This window comes from Nyctereutes procyonoides, unplaced genomic scaffold, assembly GCF_905146905.1.
Source record: "Nyctereutes procyonoides isolate TBG_1078 unplaced genomic scaffold, NYPRO_anot_genome, whole genome shotgun sequence".
NCBI lineage: Eukaryota > Metazoa > Chordata > Mammalia > Carnivora > Canidae > Nyctereutes > Nyctereutes procyonoides.
The window spans coordinates 45,185,787-45,209,181 of record NW_026575140.1 but is presented as its reverse complement, the minus strand read 5'-3'; the positions used below and the strand labels follow the sequence as shown (position 1 = coordinate 45,209,181).

At 35.8% G+C, this 23,395-nt stretch overlaps 1 protein-coding gene across 2 annotated transcripts in view; it reads right to left on the bottom strand.

The window, feature by feature from the left end:
* Nucleotides 1-23,395, bottom strand: part of PDE4B (phosphodiesterase 4B) — a 346,024-nt gene that overhangs the window by 300,695 nt on the left and 21,934 nt on the right. The window lies entirely within an intron of this gene.

Below are 23,395 nucleotides of genomic sequence, written 5' to 3'. Positions count from 1 at the left end.
ACAGTCAAGCAAAGAAGCCACTGCTTTGTTTCCTAAACAGTCCAAATTCTATTTTCACAATGATGTCACTAATGTCATGGTTACAATACTGCACAGAGCCTCATTCCTGCCACTGGCCACTGATAAGATAGATTATTTGAGCAGCTGAGTCATTAGTAACGAACAATAGATTTTCCACTGATCTTGAATTAAATGTATATTTCCAATTAAGCATACAATTTATGGAAACAAATTTTGAAGTTGCTCAATGTTCTATTAAATGACATGAATATCCTGTGTTCTTTAATTTGTTGAGGACACATCTATTTCCACAAGACTGTATGACGAAGCAATGAAGGAAAAAAAAAACATAGGTATGTGTCTTTTGTTGTCCATTCTTCAAAACTACTTCCTTAAATTCTACTTCTATGAGCATTTTAAAACATATTTTTATTTATGAGTATTTTTCACATTGCTTTTTCTTAATTCTCAGCATCAGAATGGAAAGGCTTAAAAATGTTTTTCCATCCCTAAGGCAGAAAGTAACTCAGGGTTCAATTTGTATTTCTGCAAAAGTAAAGTGACAGGCATTTTGAAGAGATACAGCACGGTGAAATACAAAGGGCCAAGAAATGCTAAAATCAAGCTCTTTGGCATCACTGGTATCCAGATCCATCCCCAATGCCTTCCTTATTTATACTTGCAAGAAAGACCCACACCACATTGCAAATGACCATGAGTCAAGTCTTATAACTCTAATTTCCTACTCTAGTCTCTTGGAGGGTTATTTAGAAAATCCATGGTTATGTGATTCACTTTTAAGATAGATGCAAACACATTAATGTTAATACAAATCAGCTACATTTTAATTACATGCATTTTTATTTTAATATGAAATGAAGGCTTGATTGGGAAAAAAACCTCTCAAAATATCTCTGTGTCTTACTCAGAAATTCTCTTCAGCATCTTCTCATTACTTAGTGAGAAACCCCGAGATGGTCTTTTTGCTACTCAAACATACTACTTCTATTTTAAAGCCTGTCAGCTGACAATACAAACACAGATGCCAAACTCCCACCCTTGTCCCTCTTCCAACTACCAGGCACTGGAAATGTATGAAACGCATGAGGGTAACTAACATGACAGTTGTAAATTCAGGGACTTGTAGCTTTTCCCATTCATACTAACTGAAAGGGATTTGAGATGTCCTTTGGAGTAATGCTCCAATTTTACATGTAAGGAAACTAAGGCAAAGAGTGGTTTAAGTGACTTACTCATGATCAGGCTTCATGTTCATGGCAAAATTTGGAACAGAACCTAATCTCATCCTAAGCTTATGCTCTTCCCTCTCTCAAAATAACAAGTAATTAATTTAAAAAAATTAATTCGAACAAGAGATAAAGAATCTAGAAAAAGCTCCACAGTTCAGAAGGCAAATGAATTACTGTGGCAACTGTGGCAGACAGATTCCAGAAAGACCTAGAGTTAATTAGTTGGGACTCCCCCCAAACACAGTAACTTAAAAATGAATGTGTCTATTCCATCACTGACTTACTGATAGGTTAAAAGTGGACTTCCTGGGTGCTTTCTCACACATCAAGTGAAAAGGAAGCTACCTCAAGGAGCCTCCCAGCCAAAAATGCTCAGACATTTTCAAATATGCTATCAGGTATGAGATGTTTGATAATGAAGAGCACTGGGCTGTGAACCAGAAAACTACCTCCATTTTACTGCAGTTTCTTGACTCCTTGTGTTTTTGAGCAAGTTGACTCTACTTGGCTTCACCTTCCACAGCTACAGAAAAAAGGAGCCAATCCAGATAATAATATTGTTTCTTCTATCACTAAACATCCATGGATTCCATAATTTATTTCTTCTTGACTATTTTCTTTGTAGCACAAGTCATATTGACCATGATAGTTACACGTTCCAGATAATGATTGAAAAATATATTGTATACCATATCCATATTGTTCTACTACCCCAAATCAGATATCTGTTTAAGATTCTTCCCCACCACCCCCAAGTCATTAAGAGGGTACACTCATGGGAACCTGTATTACTGACTGCAGAAAAGATTGTTCATTGTTATGTGGATGGTGGAGCTCCTAAGCCATCAGGAAACAGTTCATCTAGAAAGACACCTTGGAGTATGGGGGCAGCTCAAAAGGAAAAGTTTACTCATAAATACAAGTGATATCTGGAGGAATTTTAGTGATCAAAAGCCAAGAAAAATGATAATGGTAGTCATCTAGGCTTTGTGTCCAGAAAATGGTACAAGAGGAACAGCAATGAGGGAACCACGAGCTTCCTGCCTGGGTGAGGGGACAACTGGCTGGGATGTAAAGAATAAAAGAGGAAACCAGAAGCAAGTCTTAAAATGGCAATGGTCCTCCAAGGACATCTCCTGTCATGATCCAAAGAACAGAATTGATGTGCAGACCTTATGGAAATGACTCATCTGCCACTCAGCTCCTTAGCCCTATTCACACTCACAGGTGGCCATCACCAGTATTAACAAGATCACAAACGCTAAGTAAACAAGCCACACTTCCCTTGGCAGGACATGACAACTAATGTCGGAATTTATTTAATTGGCATTTACAGCCTGCCTCTTCAAAGGACCTAAACTTGCACCACCCAAAATAAGTGAGGCCAAAGTCTTAGCATAGTAGATCGCAGTCCTATTCAATGAAAGCCCACAGTAATAGCAGCATTTCCCTGATCTCCAACAGAAAAGTTATTGTTTGGGGTGCCTGGGTGGCTTAGTTGGTTAAGCGTCTGCCTTTGGCTCAGGTCATGATCCCAAGGTCCTGGAATCGAGCCCCATGTCAGGCTCTCTGCTCAGCAAGGAGTTTTGTTTTCCTTCTCCCTCCCTCCGAGCTTGTGCTCTTACTTGCTCTCTCTGTCTCTCTCTCTCTCTCTCAAACAAATAAAATCTTTAAAAGAATTTTTTTAAAAAGTTACTGTTCAATCATCTTCAAATTCCCTCCTTGGACCACAAGGAACTATGGGTGTAGGACATGAAAAGCTGCTTGGAAATTTCTGCCACCTCTAAAATACTTCATTTAATTCAGCTCACCATCTATTGGGCACCACAAATTAATTATCTCAAAACACCCACATGAAACAGTTTGGGAAAATGCGGGGCTGGATTTCAGCCTACCTGGCACAGTGGCTAGAAATAAAGTTTGGAAACCAAACTACTCAGTTGTACAGGGACTTCTAGGCCATTCTAAGAAAAACTATGGCTTCTTCTCTTTGGAAAACAAATTAACAAATACCTATATAATGCCTCTTTATTGTGTACCAGGAGTTGCTTCTGATATCTTTCCATCTATTAACACCTATAATCCACTCAACAGTAAAGTAGGTATTGTTATCTGCTTTTAACAGATCATGAAACCAAGACACAAAGGGGTTGAGTAAAACCAGTAAGCAGTGAAGCTGGGAATACAACTCATTCAGTCCAGCTCCAGGATCCTTATATTTAATCCAAGTACTGTATTGTCTCTCAAAGTAGAGAGAAAGCTTCATAAATTCTGTATTGTACCAAATCTTGCCACATTTCTTACTGGAATGACCAACTGTCTAACAAGTATAAAAAAAAAACCACAGGAATTAAAACTGTAAGGCTAAAAAGCTGCTATCTTCCAAATAAACCAAATGATGAAATCCTCTTTATTCTTACTTTTGCTATCTTGTTTCTGCTTACAGATCTCAAATTGGCAAAAAAAAAAAAAAAAAAAAAAAAAAAAAAGTCTGAAGTTCAGATGAGTTTATCTGCATTGGCTCATTATATGCTTCAAGCTTTTTGGTTCTTAAAGACCGCAGCAGAGGCCACTACATGTGAATATTGTAGGTAGCTTTATTCAGCAAGGTACAAAATGAATGAACACTGGAGGAAGATTGTATTCCCTTGCAAAGTAATGTTACAAAATGTTTTCTTAATGTATATTCTTCCTCACTCCTCACTATTAACAACTATAATCATTATTATATTCTTTTTTAAGATTTTATTTATTTGTTTATTTATTTAGAGAGAATGAAAAGGGCAGATTGGGGGGAGAATCTCAAGCAGACTCCAAGCTGAGTGGGGAGCCCAAACTGGGGCTTGATCTCACAACCCCAAGATGATGATCTGAGTAGAAATCAGGAATCAGACAATCAACTGAGCCACCCCAATCATTATTATATTCTTAAAGCCAAAACATATAATTCAGAATCTTAATTTTAAAACTGGAAATATTTTGTCCAGATAAGAAAAAAAAAAGGAATGGTTTATATCTATGTTGATTGCTCACCAGTCACAACGATGGCTCAGTTTTCCACCAAGAACAAAAGGATCTGGGATGTATCCTACCTCTATTGATTCTCTTAACACAATGGTTTCACCTGTCATATTTCTTTGTGTGCGGAGATATTTAAAATGGATACTGGCAGTTTTGGGACATGGCTAAAGGGAAGTTGAGAGAATAATACATTTAGTTTGTACTTAATGAGATATACTTCTCTGTGCATTTGATAAGATTTATGGGTTTTGTCATTTTCTTAAAATGTGTAACTACATGCTTGCTTTTCTAAGTAAATATTTACTTTCATACCTCATTTTACATTCATAATTTTGCATATGAATTTTCAAAAATTGTGCAAGTTTCAGGCCCCACAAAACCCAGATTTTTAAAAAAAATTTTTAATAAAGATTTTTATTTATTTATTCATAAGAGACACAGAGAGAAAGAGAGGCAGAGACACAGGTAGAGGGAGAAGCAGGCTCCATGCAGGGAGCCCAATGTGGGACTCGATCCCTGGTCTCCAGGATCACACCCTGGGCTGAAGGCAGGCGCTAAACTGCTGAGCCACCTAGGCTACCCCAAAACCCAGATTTGTTCTTGCTGCTCCACATAAACATTGAGAACTGATCAGACTTGATCAAATATTTCTCTAACTTGTCTCCTTCCCCACTGCTACCACCATAGACTTAGTCTGTCTTCATCTTACCAAGCTTTGATTATTTGTTGTCACTTCTTAATCCATTTCCCTACCTCCAGTTTTGCCCATTTTAAGTATCTCTTCACATTGCTGCTAGAGAATAAGTTAACTAAAATTAAAACATGCTGGAAACATCCCTCATCCTGTACAAAATGAAGTCTGGTTTCTGAACATGGCTCCCAGCTCCAACTGTAACCTGTTCACACTCTACACCTGCCCTCCTTCCACTCACCATCTCCCTCACCTCTATGATAATTGCACTACACAGAGTTCCTTCAGCACAGCATTAATCTCGATGTCTCTTGTCCCACTGCCTGTCATGTTCATTCTCATTTTCTTAGATTCCCATCATGTATATAATGATGACTAAGAGTCGAGGAAAGGTAAAATTTTATTCAGATCATAATAAGGCATGGTAATATAGAACTTTTTGTATAGAGATCTTTATTCAAAAGTCTAAAAATAGGGGTACCTGAGTGACCCAGTTGGTTAAGCAGCTGACTTGGGCTCAGGTTCTGATTTCAGGGTCCTTGGATTAAGTCTCACCTCTGCTCAGCAGGGAGTCTGCTTTTCCCTCTCCCTCTGCTCCTCCCTGCCCCCTGCTTGTGCTCTCTTTCTCCCTCTCCCTTTCACTCTCTCAAATAAATAAAATCTTTTAAAATATTCTAAAAATAATGTCTTTCTCTAGGAGTTAAATTCAATTTCAGTTATGTGGGATATTTGATTAACATCTCACAAAAGAAAAGAAATGTAATGCAGTTTTGCTGAACATAAGTTCTAACTTCAACATACTATAAATTATAAAATATAATCAAATATAATTGATATAATATGCCAATTTTTTCAGATTCCTTTGCTTACTGAGTCCAGATACTTTATCTAATTAAAGGTATAGCTAATATTTCAAACATCTACTTTTAAAACATGGAATTTATAATCTCTCTGCTTAGGCAATCCAAACATGCTATAGGTTCCTAAAGCAAAAGAAAGAAACACTGCTGAGTCATCACATAGGTCATTATTTATTTTCTTTTAAAACAAGTCTTTTCATTTCACAACAGATATTCATCTATGTAGAAACTTGCTCAAGGGGGTAATCAAAGTCTTTAGTCATGCAAAGGATTTTAAACAATTTTTAAAAAATTTATTGTCAATATTTTCAGGAAGGGTCAACCTATTTTAACCACTTTTAAATCCATCAAACAAGACATAAATGATAAGCGTCGCAAAATGTAGTATGGCATGTTGGAAAGAGGCTGAAACACACCTGACAATCAATCTGGATCCCTCCCTTCTCAGCTGTGTGACCCTTCAGAAGACATTACATCTGCCTGTCAATTTCTTCAGAAACTAAAATGAGGTTAAAACAATTCCTATCCCCACAAAGTTGGTGACAAAATCGGAAGAGAAAATACATGTAAGAAGCTTAGCATAATGCTTAGCTGACTCTCAATGATTCTCAATATCATCCTAGAACCAAGTGAAACATTTTTTTTCAATTTTAAGACTACATGCATATTTCTTGCCAATCATAATCCCTAACTGCCTGTGATTTACAATGCTCAACCAAATTTTCTCATTTGCCTCTAGACTATTGCAAAAGAAAGCTAAAATTATTGCATGATCCATGTTTTACTATAGAACACAATTTTGTTGCCTGTTTGGTTTTGCTTCTGTTTGGCTCCTTTGCTCATTTTTTGGTGAGCAGTTCCAAGGGCTCCTGAACTCTGAAAAGACGGTTAAACTGGATTTTCTCCTTTAACTGCCATTAGAAATCAGTTTTCTTAAGTTTGATTGGTCCTGTTGGTGTTTAGGAAAGAAATCCAGTTACTCAGGGGAAAAAAATCTTTAGGGTCCTAGGCCAGTTAAACAGAGACCCCTGAAATAGGAGCTACTCTCAGGTAGTACAATAAGACAGTTTAGCTTCTATGTTTCCCTTAAGTTTCCATATGGAAGTTATAGAAGTTGAAACCACTAAGACAGCTCAATGAAACCCAAACTGCTGAGTTCTGCACTGCTTTAAAAGAGGACTTCTGTTTCCTAACCAGCATGAGCTTGGGAAATTTTCCATGTACTTGGAGGGCTGTCATGTAAGCCGTTCAACCAGTTTTGCTCATAGATCAACACAGACCGACTGAAATAGTGGAACAGATCCAATTAGTTGACTTCTCCATTTCACTTTATTTTATAACTGCTTTCTCTGGTCATAATTCAAAGGAGTTTTCTTTAGTTTCTTTTCTTATTCTAGCAGTTCTAAAGAACTATTGTTAAAGGCCATGGGCTCAGAATTATTTTTATTCTACAAGTACTAACACATGCAGATACTCAATAGCCATTAAAACACACAGTAGGCACACTGATCCATCTGCCCCCTTTCTTCCTTTATAAGGTCTCTTAAACCTCAATACATAGCCCCAAACTCAAAAGAACATCAGCCATTTTATAATTCTATGTTCATGAAAAGAACACATGAATTTCACACAGTAAGAAAATAGTTGACCTAAAAGATTACACTATAAAGAACCACACCATTGGTAGAATACGGTTTCAATTTAATCCACTATTTACTGGGCTCATACTACTGATTCTGGTTGGAAGTTTCATTGACATTGAATAGTCAAATATTTTTAAGTAATATATCCAATTAATTTTTTCCAGCTTTATTGAGATATAGTTGACATATAACATTGTGTAAGTTTAAGGTGCTCAATGTGTTGCTTTTATACACTTATATATCACAGAATGATTGTCGCCATACTGTTGTTAACACTTCCATCACCTCGCATAATTACCTTTATTTCTTTTTGGTGAGAACATTTAAGATCTACTCTCTTATCAACTTCCAAGTATATAAGATAGTGTTATATTAGATTCAGGCGTACAATATAGTGATTCAACAGTTCCATATATTACTCAATGGTCATCAAGATAAGTGTACTCTTAATCTCTATACCCAGTAAGACTGGATCTTAGGGTAGTTCTATTCTTAATTTTTTGAGGAACCCTCATACTGCCTTCCACCATGGCTGTACCAGTTTGCATTCCCACCAACATTACACCACAGTTCCATTTTATCCACATCCTTGCCAACACTTATTTCTTGAGTTTTTTAATTTCAATCATTCTGACAGGTGTGAAGTGATACTCATTGTAGTTTTGATTTGCATTTCCCTGACAATGAGTGATGTTGAACATCTTTTCATGTGTCTGTCTGTTGGCCTTCTGGATGTCTTCTTTGGAGAAATGTTTGCCTATGTCTTCTGCCCATTTTTTAAATTGGATTATTTATTTGTAAGACACTATTATTAACTATAATCACCATTCAATCTACTTATAGTAACAATTATATCTATTTTTGATAATACAAGATAATCACTCTTTTTAATAAAAATTTTCTTCCTTTAACAGATCAAAAACTTTTCATGCCAGTGAAGTATTTTATTAAATACATAGTGGCCTCCAAACCACTGCAACACAGTGCCTGAACAATACTGAGGAAATAAAGAAAAGAGAAATGATATCTTACTGAGTACTTGCTGTATGCTGGGAACTGGGCTGATTGCTTTCCTTACATTACTTCTTTCAAATCTATTAACATTTTGGACTACATATTACCAACCTGTTTCAGACAAGGAAAGGGGGGCTCAGGAAGATTAAGTAACTTATCATGTTCTCAGGGCTACTAAGTGAAGGACTTAGAACTTGAATTCAAGTTTGTTGTATTATAAAATTTTGTTTTTTTCCAGTTCCAGTCATGCCCTGTACTTTATTCTAACATATTTTCATCCTCAAATTCAGTAAATCTCTGATTTAACAATGTATTTCAGACACATGAGAAGAATTGCTGCCATTATGTATGTAGTAATGAAACAGCATAGTAAGCTATACTCAACATAAACATTCCTCAGGGGATCCCTGGGTGGCGCAGCGGTTTGGCGCCTGCCTTTGGCCCAGGGCGCAATCCTGGAGACCCGGGATCGAATCCCACGTCGGGCTCCCGGTGCATGGAGCCTGCTTCTCCATCTGCCTATGTCTCTGCCTCTCTCTCTTTCTCTCTCTGTGACTATCATAAATAAATAAAAATTTAAAAAAAAAATTAAAAAAAAAACATTCCTCAGATAAACAAACTTTATTTTTTGCCTATTAATGTTAAAACATATTACAAATTAAATAGCTGTAGTCTTCCTTTCCTTGGAAAACATGAAGAAAACTCGCCTTATGCTATTTTTGGTCTGAAAATGTTAACAATAAAAGACTTTCATTTTTAGCTATTTCAATTTAGAGTTATATGAATCACTCCAATATCTATACAAATAATTATAATATCTACTTGAGTTGAAGGTGTTCAGGGGGAAAAAATCACCAGAAATTGGTTGAAAAGAAATTAGTATATGATTAGTGACCATCATATCCTTTGAAAACAGCTACTAATCAAACCCTGTACATCTTTCTAAACTTTTGTGCTAAAAATAAAATTGATGAGTTTGTTTTCTTCAAGGAAAGTAACTCCTTTAAAACATTATTTAACATTTACAGATCATATATACATTATATAAAGCACTTGAAATTCATATATTCATTTATTCTTTCAACCAACTGGTTACCTACTGAGTCAGACACTATGTTGAATCATATGTTAGGTGCTATATATATGCAAAAACATGATCTCTCTCCTCAAGTTATTCATGACCCAGGAAGACGAGGGCAGGAAAAAGATATTCAATTGTTGTGATAAATGCTATTATAAAGTACAGAAGTCTAGCTGAAGCACACAAGATAGACAGCTAATTGACTTCACCTTTTCAACCAGCCTTGCTTTCTATAGGGCATCGAGCCCTGTCTTGAGGATTTAGTAGGATAAGGCAAGTGGAGAAGTGAAAATGTTCAAAACACTGGGTAGAGCATAAGCAAAGTCAAAATATTGTAGAAGCTGCTAATACTTGTATATAGCTGCATTTTAAGTTTGGAGAAAAAGGAAGAAGGAAAGAAAGACTGGTAAGGTTTAAAGACAAAAATGCGCCCCTGTATTTATTGCAGCATTATTTACAATAGCCAAGATATATAAGCAACCTAAGTTGCTTCATCAATAGATGAATAGATAAGTAAAATATTTATATACACAATGGAATATTACATAGCCATAAAAAGGATGAGATCATGTCATTTAAGGCAACATGGATGGACCTAGAGGGGATTATGCTAAGTGAAATAAGTCACATTGAGAAAGATAAGTACCATATGACTACAGTCATAAGTGAAATCTTAAAAAAATAAATACACAAACAAAAAGCAGAATCAGCACTATAACTACAGAGAACAAATTGATGGTTGCCAGAGAAAGGGGAATAGAAGTTGGACAAAATGAGTGAATGGAAGAGAGAGAGAGAGAGACAGGCCTCCAGTTATGGGATGAGTAAGTCACAGGAATAAGAAGCAGAGCATAAAGAGTGCAAAGATACTGTAATAAAGATATGATGGAACAGGTGGTAGCTACACTTGTGAAAATAGCATAATGCACAAACTCGTCAAATCACTAAGCTGTACACCTGAAACTAATGTAACATTGAATGTCAACTACACTCAAAAAATAAAAAAAGACAAAAAGTTTCAGAGGCTGTACAATTGTTGGTTTTGCATGATAATGTGGAACAAACCAATATCAAAGGGGTATTATCACTGCAAAGAGTGTCCATTTGGTTACTAAGAACAGGCCAGAACATTTTTGTACCTCCGTAAGGACGGGGAGGTAAACAAATTGGAGAAGTCAACTACTAAAATTGAATCATTTTAAACAATATTCACTAAATCAGAGGTAAACCAGCAGGTTATCTTTGGGACATCATGCTTTCTATGTTACTTTGTTTAGCATGTTTGCCCAAGAAATAAGTAGCTACTACCACCCCCAGTCCTTATGGTTACAACACAAGGTTAATATGGGTCAGTTTTAGAGAAGGAATAATTCCACAAGAAATCATTTGAGGGTCAGTTCTCACCCATTCCAATCTTACCAATTCCAGAAAAGACAGGCTAAAAGGTTACAAAGATGGAACTATTACACCAAGAAGATCAGGTACATTAGTTTTTAAACAAAACTATCTAGTAAATAGGATGGTTTTGCCTTTCACTTCCTTCCAGTCTTCTTCTCCCTCCTCTTTGCCAATGCTTTCAGCTGACAGTTGACTCTCAAGTGACTCCTACACGACAATGCCTGAGATACTCCCTAAAAATGAGCCCAAAGCGCCACTCCCTTCTTTACCTTTATTTTGTCTCATCAAAAACTTTACTTCCTGAATAAAAGTACTTCTTTAAAACTGCATCCCAAAAGGTCTCAGACATTACAGGATTACATTTTTGTGTTCTACTAGAAAGTGCACCTGCAATTATTCACAGGTCTTCATTAAATTCCTTACATGCTTTTATCTTCCAACAGCCAGTACCTGAGCATATTCTTCTTATTAAAAAGACAAAACAAAACAAAAAAACTTTTTCCCTCTAGGTGCCTAGCTTATCAAGAGAAGTGTCACCTGTCATTTTAATCTCCTAATGCAGCAAAGAATTGTAACATCCAGCCTACTCTCTCTACATAGTCTTTCTCTTTGGGAGTGGGAAGAAACATGCCTTTGTGCCTCCAGCCCCCTTCATCCTGCTGCCTATGGAAGAGGAGAGAACTAGGCATCACTGTAAAAGACTGAAATTTCTCTACAGAGAAGAGGCTTCTTGTTTCTCCATTCAATGACAGGAGGGCCTGGGTGTTTTGAATGATCTCTGCTAAAAGGTTTATGTTAGGAGTTAGGCAGAAACAAAACCAACGCCAAGAAGTACTCTTCCTGTCAATACAAAAAATCATCCTCATTGAAAAGGCTGAAAGATGGACATAGAGTCCTGGGAACACCTGTGTTCAGATGGTGCAACTATCTTCCCTAACAGGAGGATCCATCCTATCCTACAACCTGACAGAGGCAGGGGAATACAGGATCCCAGCTTCATCCTCCCAACCCCCATTCTTAAAGGGTAGCATCTAAATATCAGTCTTTCCTTTCCCATGCTCACCAGAATTGACCAGAAAACGTGAATTAAGTCGCTTACAGAAAGCAATAGCTATTTATGCCTATACAAAACTGCAGAATAATCATATCATTAAAATGTATCAAAATAATGACCACTATGTGTTACATGCCAATTATGAAATGCTTCATAGATATTAGTTCTAATTCTGCCATCAACTCCACAAGAAAAATTGTTCACCATCTTCAGATTCAAGACTGAGGTTCAGTAACTAAATGGCTTTTTGAGGTTTCAGCTAAGTGAAGCCAACAAGATTAAAACCCATGTTTAGGGCAGCCTGGGTGGCTCAGGGGTTCAGTGCCGCCTTCAGCCCAGGGCGTGATCCTGGAGTCTCAGGGTCCAGTCCCATGTCAGGCTCCTTGCATGGAGCCTGCTTCTCCCTCTGCCTGTGTCTCTGCCTCTCTTTCTGTCTCTCTCTCTGTCTCTCATGAATCAATAAATAAAATCTTAAAAAAAAGTTTATTACCCCTGAAATTAATAATACAGTATATATGTTAACTAAATTGAATTTAAAAAGAATTAAAAATAAAACATGCTTATCTGGTTCCAGAGTATGTTTTGTGATGATAGATAGATAGATAGATAGATATAGATAGATAGATGATAGATAGATAGATAGATAGATAGATAGATAGATAGATAGGAAGGGGGAAAGGCAGGAGAGGGAAGGGGAGCTAGATACCAAGAAACTGAGAGGGATAGAGAGAAAAGAGCGAAGAGTGTCTCTGGGGATTTCTGAGACCAGCCACTAAAAATGGAAAAGCAAAGCATGTTTTATTGTTTGATCATGTCACACTAAAAACTAAATAAATATGCTGTTAGATAAATCAATTACTATTCACCTTTTGTGAGTTGAAAAGTAACAAATCTTTCTGCTTTGGACATGAAACTAATTTCAACAAGGAAATACTGGCTCTTTTTACTTAAAGACATATTCAGAAATGAGGCAGTAAGATAGGCTACATGTGGAAAATAGAGAAAATGCACAGGTGGACTTTATTCATTTAGCCATTCAGTTAATAACAAAATCCATGGTGTGGAATTTTTGAGGGGAGGGGAATTGAATGTCTCTATTAAAGAAATGAGTAGAGGACAGCACAAATTAGTGGCAATAATTTTGGAAGGAATGGGGGGAATGAGGTGTAGGGTCATAATGTGATTATTTCATGGTCTCAAGGTAGCTGAAGAACTGTGCCTGAGGCCAATTTATCAGTATCACGCAATTGCAGGTGCAGGGCAAGACTAGTATACTAAAGACCAAACCCTAGGCCTTTTAGCAACAGAATCAAAACCTTACCAATTATCATAGTATTCAGAAAGATTGCATTTTAAGAATTGAACTTGGAGGCATTTTCCTCAGCTAGAGTTTTCAGTTAGGAGCAAAGTTACAAAGTGAGTAGGCTTGGAAAAGGAACACACTTTTGAGAATGTACTTATTTCTGAAATGATTCAGTGCTGTCCCCATTTTAATTTTCCATGATGTATTATTTCCTCTTGTTTTTTAGTTTTAACTACCCCCAATTTCTCTGAGAGAAAGTGTACTCCAAAGAGCAGGATCAAATAGCAAGAGACACATCACCATAACCTTTTAGAAATCCTAACATTTTATAGCATATAATCTCACATGAAAACTTCTAAGGTTTTCATCAACCCTGGAAGAACTCTGCCATAGATCCCCATGTAAAATAAGTAACAACTCTCCCAGCCTTGGGAAGTTAACAGTTTTATTCAGGGAACAAGAACATAAATAATTAATTGTTTCATAGAGTGTATGCTAACAGAGATAGAAATAGAATTCTGTGGGATTCTGGGGGAGTAGCTATAACTCTTCCTGAGGGAAGAGGGGGAGATTTCACTGAACATATGATTTTGGAGATACACACTCTCAACCTCATTTAAAAAAAAAGGAGTGGAAAATAAATTAAAAAATTAAAAATTGAAAAAATAGGAGTGAAAAGATGTCACAAAACTGGAAACACATACAGGATTTTTTCACATGGATATTGAGCTATCTAGATTCATGACCTTATTACTCCATGCCTGCTTATATGCAGCAATCTTCCATCTGACCTTAGACCTTAGTTACAGTCTTTTCCTACTCCAATCATTCAACAATCCATCACCACCAGTTTGTTAAAGCAATGCCTTCACCAGTTTACATCCTGCTCGAGTTTTCTAAACAATCTTACCACCAAAATATGAGCCCTCACTTAAAATTCTACTTCATTTCCTATTTTCAATTCCTTTGACCACCTCAGATGTCATGCAGACATCTTCCTTTCTTCCATATTTTCAACCACTTTCTATGTACAGAGTTGCCAATCTTAAAGCAAAACAGATTTTTTTCACTTCTGTTTTAGATTTTAGGGTCGATGTCACTTCATCACGGAAATCTCTGGTCTCACTCTATTTATCAATACCTTCAGCCATATACTTTCACAACTTTAAGTTCTTTCTGTAGAAACACATATGATGTGGCTTATTACTAAGTTCTTGTGTAATTGTTCAATTAATACATATGTATTCTTACATGTTATGTTGTATGTTTCTATTTCCCACTGAAACTCTGAAGCTTTGTACAGTAACTGGCACAGATAAGAGCAACTAGATAATTTTTTAATATACCACTGACTAAATGAATCCTGCCCACTGTACACATCTTGCTTTAGCTGCATACCATACTAACACGTACCAATTTTTTCCATCATCTAATGTCCCCTCACTCCTGCAATTCTGAGCTCCTGGAAGACACTCCCATTTTTCTCTAACCAAACTGTAAATCTTTCAAAGTTCTGGAAAAGTTACTTCATTAATCTCTTCTTTCTGATTCACCATACAATTTGCACTAAAATTGAATAATGGTAAAAGAGGAGCTTTCTGTATGTTTTGTTTTTGTTCAATAACATTTTTCTGATTCATACTTTTACCCAGTGATGAAAATATCCTCCATAAACAATTTTTACTGCACTCAAAATTCAAAAATATTTTTATTGTTGAGAAATCTTTAATTAAACTAAAATTTCAGTTTTGGCTTAGCAACTGACACCAGGAAATGATCCAAACTACATATAATGAGAGTATAATGCATGGAAGTATTCAAAGACTAAGGGGACCCTAAAGGACTGTGATAGACTGATAAGCTCCTCTCTAGCAGAGTTAAGATACCAGAGAAGAAGAGGGAGATAGAATGGTGACCTGAAAGTGGAAAGGTTTAAGTAATCTCCCCTCCTTGATTCTGTCAAGTGGAGAGAGAATGGGTGCTATAGCAGATGGAAATGACACTGCTGGTCCACTAGAAGGGCTTCATGGGAGACAGAGAATGTAACATCAAAACTTTAGGACCAGAGAGGAAAAGCTAGGGGATATGATGCTGAACAGAGGTAGAAATAAAATGGAAATATGACCACTTCCAAGATTCAGAACTTTAAGCATGAATTACTAGGAAGGCTAAAGATCTAGAGAGAAAAGCATAAAAGGAAAAAGAACAAAGGTTTTGAGTTCAGTGCATTTACAGGCTGAGGTCTGTACATAATTGTTCAGTTGTCCAATTGTCCAAACACAGAATTGTCTTTTTGTGTTCAGTATATGTTTTAGAGAATAGTTTCTACAGTTAAGCCAATTCATAAAATTTTGTCCCTAAAACTAGAGGAAGAGGCAGCTCAGCAATAACCCATAACACCATGTATAAACTAAATTCCTTGTCTAGTAGCATTAAAAGAACATCTTAAATTAGAATGATGATTCTTTTTTCTGCTGAAAAAAAAATGACCTAGAATTCAAAGGGGGAATTGATTACACATTAAAAAACAACAACAACAACCTCTTTTTCTCTCATTTGACACGTGAAATTTAAAGTTTTCAACTCACTTGCTATTTAAGGGAAAACTAGAGGCTGTAAATCTTTATGAAGTAACAAATTTTAAACTTACAATTCAACATCTATGACATGTACAGAGTTAAAGGTATGCAAAATACTTTGAGAAAGAAAAGAGAGAAAAAGTTAATTCATAAAGGAAAAGAAAGAAACACGGAAAGAGAGGGAAAGACTGAAAACACAGGATTCAGTAGAACAGGTGAAAGAGGGATCCCTGGGTGGCTCAGTGGTTGAGTGTCTGCCTTCTGCCCAGGGTATGATTCTGGAGTCTCAGGATCGAGTCCCCCATCAGGCTCCCTGCAAGGAGCCTGCTTCTGCCTCTGCCTATGTCTCTGCCTGTGTCTCTGTGTCTCTCATGAATAAATAAATAAAATCTTAAAAAAAAAAAACAGGCAAAAGAAACTCATAAAACGGGATGACAGAAGCACAGAAAGATCAAAATTAGGGGAGAGAATTCTGGAATGTAAGGACAGGGCGGGGGTGGCACTGGGACCTGTGTCACTGGGTTAGTCAAGCTGACATTCATTGGATTGGGTGATTCACAGAATCACACTCATTGTCTCTAACTCTTTGAAATGTTAATAAGGCAAAAGACTAAGACGAATAGCTTGTGCAAAAAGCACAAGATGATTTGAATGGAAAGCTTAAGGCAAAATTCAAAAAAAAAAAAAAAAGAAAGGAAAAAGAAAGAATACGCTCAGCCTCCTTTCTTGCTCCTCTTATTTTTTAGCCTGGGTACTTTGTCTTCCCTTTTTTGGCAGGTCCACCTGCTCTCTGGCATCTTTCCTGAGGTAGGCTTCCTTTCAGCTGGCTACTAACATATTCCAGATAAGGTTCTAACTAAAAATCAAAGTATACTCTCAAATATACTACTTTCCAGAGGTATGTATATTTTTAAGAAGGGACCTCTACTACATTCAGTAAATTGAAGAATAGTTTGCAGGAGGCCTGGGAGTTGGTGGTGAAGAGGCACTACCCTTCTGAAGCTCAGCGCAACTCTCAATGAAGCCAGAGAGTAGCATGGCAAGACGAACAAGGAGAGCCTGGGTCAAGTACCACATGTGAGGGACTGGGGAAAGCAAGATGTTTTGGAGAATGCAGAAAGAACAAGAGTAAGGTGTTCGCTGCTCCACACTGTCCATATTGCCTTATAAGTTGCCTTCTAGACAGTTCTCACCTGATGCTTCTGCTGAAAAGTTCAGTTGCATAGTAGTCAGATTAAAGTGACATCTAGGGATAGACGCCACAGGACCTTGAGGACAGCCACCACCTCTTCAGTTGTGACACCCATCTGGTTTTTTATTTCATAGGAAAAAGTGTTTGGCACAGAGCACAAGCAAGGGAAGGGGAGAAGGAAGGGATGGAGGGAAGGCATGAAAATGGATTGCTTATTCAAAATTGAATAAATGATACCATGGCATATAAACCTCTACTTTAGAGACTCTATCCCAAATGAAATAGTCCATTTGCACAGGGGAAGATTAAGTATGCCATCCTGACCTCATGAAATTATATTAACTTTGTATAGACCACCAAAGAAAATTAGACAGTACCTTAAGATTTTTTACCAGTACAGTATGTTAAAGGATACTTTATAATTTATTATTCCAGGTAAGATAGATGTCTTTACACAAATCTTAGAGTTGAAAAAAAAGCATAAACTATAGTTTCTCAGGATTATAATTTGAAGCATTCAGGCCTCTCATCAAGAAAGCCATAATTACTGCGAGTAGCATTTTCTCTACCACTTCATTATATTGCCAACACAGTATCACTGTCTTAGAAGAGATTATTAAATATTGACACCAGTAAGAAATGTCTAACACTTTGCAGGTTATTGTTTCAATTTTCAGAACAGGTTTATGACATAGGCACCATTTTATGCTCATTGTTACTAAGGAGGAAATGTTGTTTAGAGAAATTGTATTACTTACTCAAGGTCACAAGGCTAGTAGGAAATATGGTCATGGCTTAAACCCAGAACTGGTTTGTCAGCCCTGGGCCAGAAGCTACATTCTAGCTGAATGTTTTATCACCTATGCCAATATATTTCAAATTCTGTTAAATGAAAGTCCCAGGCTTTTAAGGAGCTACCTCTGGAGTCGACACACAGGGATGAAAAGTTGAAGGGGATCATGATTTAATAGTCCTTCTTATATGCAAACCAAGCAGCTCTGCTTAAATGTATTTTAAAATACATGTATTTAAATACATGTATTTAAAGTAATGTATTTTAAATGTAACTTGAAGAAATAGTGCTACTGCTAATAGGAAGGGAAAAAAAAACAACTTTGAGAACCACTGATCTAGATTTTCAAAACTTGACTTTTTTCCATGAAACACTTGAATTATTGAAGAGCTGTGAGCACCAGAACCATATGGGGTTCATCAAGAACTAAAGAGGAAGGAAAAACACCATTCCACCTCCGCATTAATAGAAAATGAACCTTACAGGCAGCTGATCAATAATTAAAAATGAAAACAAATGCTCTCTAACTTACTGACAACAACCCAATTCTGAAATAATACACACACACACACACACACACACACACACAAATACATGGGTCACTGACATGTTTTGTTTTTATTTTACGTTATCAATCTCAAAATTTTGTCAATTTAAAAAATATCAATTTGATTTTATATTTTGGGTGAATGCCACCAAATTTTCACCAATGGAAAAGAGCTTTTCTACTGGCTAAAACATGTGTATTGACTATGAATCAATTTCTGTCCTTAACCATGTCTCCTTGCCCCTCTGCTTTCATTGCCCTTTTTTTGTAAAGGAATGTCAAAAAAGAGTAAAGAAGAAGGGATATTGATTCCTATTTCTTAATCCCTGGTGAGAAAGTACTATACTCTCACCTACAATTCTCTAATCAACTATGTTAGTCTATTCATTCTCAATACTTGCAAATGCAGTATTTGGCATTGAGAGCCCAGATTTAATTACCAATTTTGTCACTACTTGACTCTGTCACTTAATCCTTCCAAGTCCTCTGAAATTAGGGTTAATACTTTCTAGTGAGCAACAATAGGGATGCCGGTTGAAAGGACTTTTGTATATCAAGAAAATATCATTTATCATTATGATCACAGATGAGAAATTAGATACTGGTTATTTCAAAGTTACAGCTATAAAAGCAAACTATCCTAAATTAATGCTTAAGGTTTTTCATGATTTTTTGTCTAGGTGTTAAGGAACTGATTTCATTATGCTATGGTGATTACAAGAAAGATATTTTGTCTGTAGTGATGATTATAGTAACACATGATTTATAATTAATATTATAAAAAGTAATAGTATCATTCATAAATATTGCACATTAATCAATACTGGGGTTGTCTCAGCTTAAGAACAAAGAGTCAATAGATTCATCTTTTGTCTTCTACTCTAAAACTTTTTTAACAATGGTAAGTTGGAAAAACATTTGCTCTAAAATATTTGTAATATAAATAATATTTATTTCAAAATGTTTCAATTTAAACTTTATTATATTAAATGCATTGTACAAGCCTAGAGCAATCCTCCTACCTAATCATGTATTTTTTAATTTTACTGGGTTATAATATGAAAAAGGAAAGCGCATCTAGCTAACGGGTAAAATAAGGACCACAAATCTGATTACACATTTTCACGGCACCACTGGGGCACAGAATTGATAATATAACTCAAGGCAAATCTTGATTTGCAGCTGGGAAAAATGAAAAAGCAAGTTTACTCAACCATGTATTATATAATAGTCCTTTACTAGCATATGTTATGACATTGCAAGGTGAAGTGTGCACCCATCTTCAGGAGGCCATTTTCCCGCCCACTTTGTTGTGTTCTCTGTTGAAGTGAAGAATACAGACTTGCGTTAAGAGGATATACTCTCATCTGTTTTTCTTTTGGCCAAAGTCTGAAATACTGTTTATGGAAATTGGAATGGAGTTTCTGGCAATAAGAATAATAGTTAATACTTGACTGAGTATATACTATATGCTGCCAGGCACTATGCTGAGTGCTTTATAAAGATATCAATAATAGCAAACAAATAATAGTTATTAAGTGCTGGTCAGGGTCCTAAGCACTTGTTATATGTTAACACATGAAATTCTCACAACAACTTTTTGAATTAAGTGCTGTTAGTAACCCCATTTTACAGATCAAAAAACAAAACCTTATCCCTGGTATCATAGCTGGTGGAACCAGGATGTGTACTTAAATGTCTGACTCCCAAAGCCTGAGAACTTAATCTCAAAAGGCTACACTTCCATCCTATGGACCACTCCTAAGTAGGGCTACATGAGGATAAGAGAGACATGAGACACAATGTTAGCTAGACCTAAAAAGGAATCATCAATGGTATCAAGTCCAAGCTCTATTCTGAGTAAGACTGATACTTACCCAAGGTCCAAAGTCAGTTTGGGTCAAGGAAAAAGGTATAGCCATAGCCATGAGTCCTAACCATATTCATGGTCCCTTCTACTGTGTATGTTAAGCTCTTGAGAAAAAATTGTCATTGATATTTCAAGGACATTTCCTAGGTTTATTAGAAAACCAAAATTGTCTTTACATTTTCATCTCTAAAGCAACACTGACAGCATGTCATTGATATTTAAAATTCTTTTTTCAGAGTTGTAACCCTAAGAACAGTGAAAACAAAACATTTCATTGAACAGAAAAAAATGTATAGTATTAAATGTTTGTATTCTGAAACATATATATTCAGCAAGATTCTTCAAAATTGAAGCTAAAAATAAAATTACTAAAATCCATTTACCATCCTAAGCTTAACATTTAATACTACAGAATTTTCCAGAGCTCAGAGAGAAACTAAAAGCATAAAACCTCTATCGTTAGTGGAAGACCTAAGTGTTGATTGTACCTAAATAGATATGATAATTTGGTAGATATTACAAACAGAGAATCAAAAGAGTATGGTAGCCAACTAATTGTGAAATTGGGAAGAGGGGTCAAGTTTACAGTTTGCATCCTGGGAGACATAGGATACAGATACAATGAACAGAATTAGGAAATTCATGGAAGTGTCGCTCTGGAGAGAAAGAAGTAGTTTCAAGCCTGTTAAATTTGTATCATGGTAATCTAAATTCACATAGCAGAGAGTAGAAAAAAAGAATAGCAAAATATTATTTTCTTTTTCTTCATTCTACTTCTTAAATTTGTCTCTGAACTACTATGTTCTTTGAAAATATCTATCTTTAATAAAATCCCAGATTTCTACTATTTGTGGTACTCCAAATGGGTTTTTAGTTTCCCAAAGATATCCAGATTTTAGCTTATATGGCAGTCAAACATCTATTCCTTTTTATGCATGGCTATTGTGTTTTTTTCCCCCGGTTCTTTATATGTAAAGAACATCTAAGTTATTTGTCCTTCAGATATTACTTCTATCATAATCTTTCTTGAAATACCCTCTTAATAGTATCTCAAAGTCTATTTTTCTAATTTAGTTCTAATATGTTCTTTAGCCAAATACTAAATGTTACCATATTGCAATCACTTGAGTCCAATTAGAAAAAATAAAGACATAATAGACAATCAAAATGCTGGTTTTCTCAAGAGACTGTATATTTGAATAGGCAAAAACCTATAAATCCTTTACACTACATCACGTAGTCTTCAAAGTGGGTGTATAACACACTTTTTTGAGATATAAGGATAAATCATACATACATACATACATACATGATATACATACATAATATTTAGTTCAATATTTCATATTTATAATTTTAATATGCACTTAAAATAAATACATACATGCTACTTTATACATACACGTAAGATTTGCCTGAATGTTTTATACTGATAAGGTATACAATAAAAAAATTAATCACTACTCTAGAGGATATTAGGACATCAATATGCCCCATCTGACATTTTTCTCTTGTAAAATTACTTACAAAGTTAACACTTGTACAACATAGGTTTGAACTGTGCCAGTCCTCTTATACAGTACAGTACTGTACATGTATTTTCTTTTCCTTATGATTTTCTTAATTAATATTTTTTTTCCGTATTATATTGTACAAATGTAGTATATAATGCATATAACATGCAAAATATTTGTCAATCCACTGTTTATGTTATCAGTATTCCTTTCAATGGTAGCCTATTAATAATTGAGTTTTGGGGGAGTCAAAAGTTATATGTGGATTTTCAACTACATGAAGTGTTGGCACCCCTAAACCCCACATTGTTCAAGGATCAACTATATATCGAGTTTATCTATTATTCAGTAGTGAAAAAGAGAAAACGTAAGAATTTATTCATCTGTCCATTCATTTACTGATACAGATGCTTGGTTGGCTAAGCATCCAACTCTTAATTTCTGCTCAGGTCATGAGCCCAGAGTTGAAAGATGAAGCCCTGAGTCTGGCTCCATGATCAATGGGGAGTCTGCTTGAGATTCTTTCTACCTCTTTGCTCTGCCCCCTATTTGCACACTCTCTCTCCTCTCTTAATAAATAGTAAAATTTTTAAAAATCTGTCTTCTTACTAAGGGAAAGCATAATATTCTTATTCATAACTTTATCACTTGTAGGTCAAAAAAATTCCTTGCACTTATTATGTCCCCAGTTAATTTTGTTGCATAAATGTATGAATTGACTTCATTGGTATAGCTTCCCTAGAAAGAAATTGGAACAAAAGATCTAAAGCCACATAATCAGATGCTAGTTTAATGCAAAACCTTTTTAAATGTTAAGATTGGTCAACAGTGGAATGAAAAACCACCTTGGGTAGGGAGCCTCCCATCTTTGAAACTGTTCACACAGAGCCTGATGACCAGCTGCCAGAGATGTGATGCAGCAGAAGTGACTACCTGATTGGGTAAGGAGTAAAGGAGGCAACCTCTGAAGCATTTCCAACTTCAAGATATTGTGACACTGGATTTATTTTTTTTTTTGGAGACATTCTGAAAATGCCCTGGTGAAAGACCTGACTGAATACTATTAATAATGGCGCTATTATCTGTACCCATTATTATTTTTCTACCTCCTAAAACTCTGCAAATACAAGCAACCCTACTCCACATTAATGGAGAATACTTGTATGGAGAGTCTCTCAGAGTAGAGAATCTAAAAGTCAAGAGGCTGGCAGAAGGATGAGCAGTAGTGAGTAGGCAACACAAAAGCAACAAAATAAAAAAATAAAAAAAAAACCCTCAGGCTGAAATAACCTACAGAAGTCATGACCAAAATGTATATAACTGAGATATTCTTGCATACAGAATTTTTTCTTTTACTTTATGGGTATTTCTTCCTGAGGTCAATGCTCCAGTTAAGAAAACACGAAATACACTTAAGAAGCACTAACATAAGAAATAGAAAATAGTAACTCAGATCAGAAGACAAATCTCTACAATATTGCCCTAATTAGCCCTATCCAACACTGATCCTTCATTCCTAAGACTTTATCTCCAAAACATCATTATTAAGTTTATACTCTACCTCTTTGTTCTTTTACTACACAAC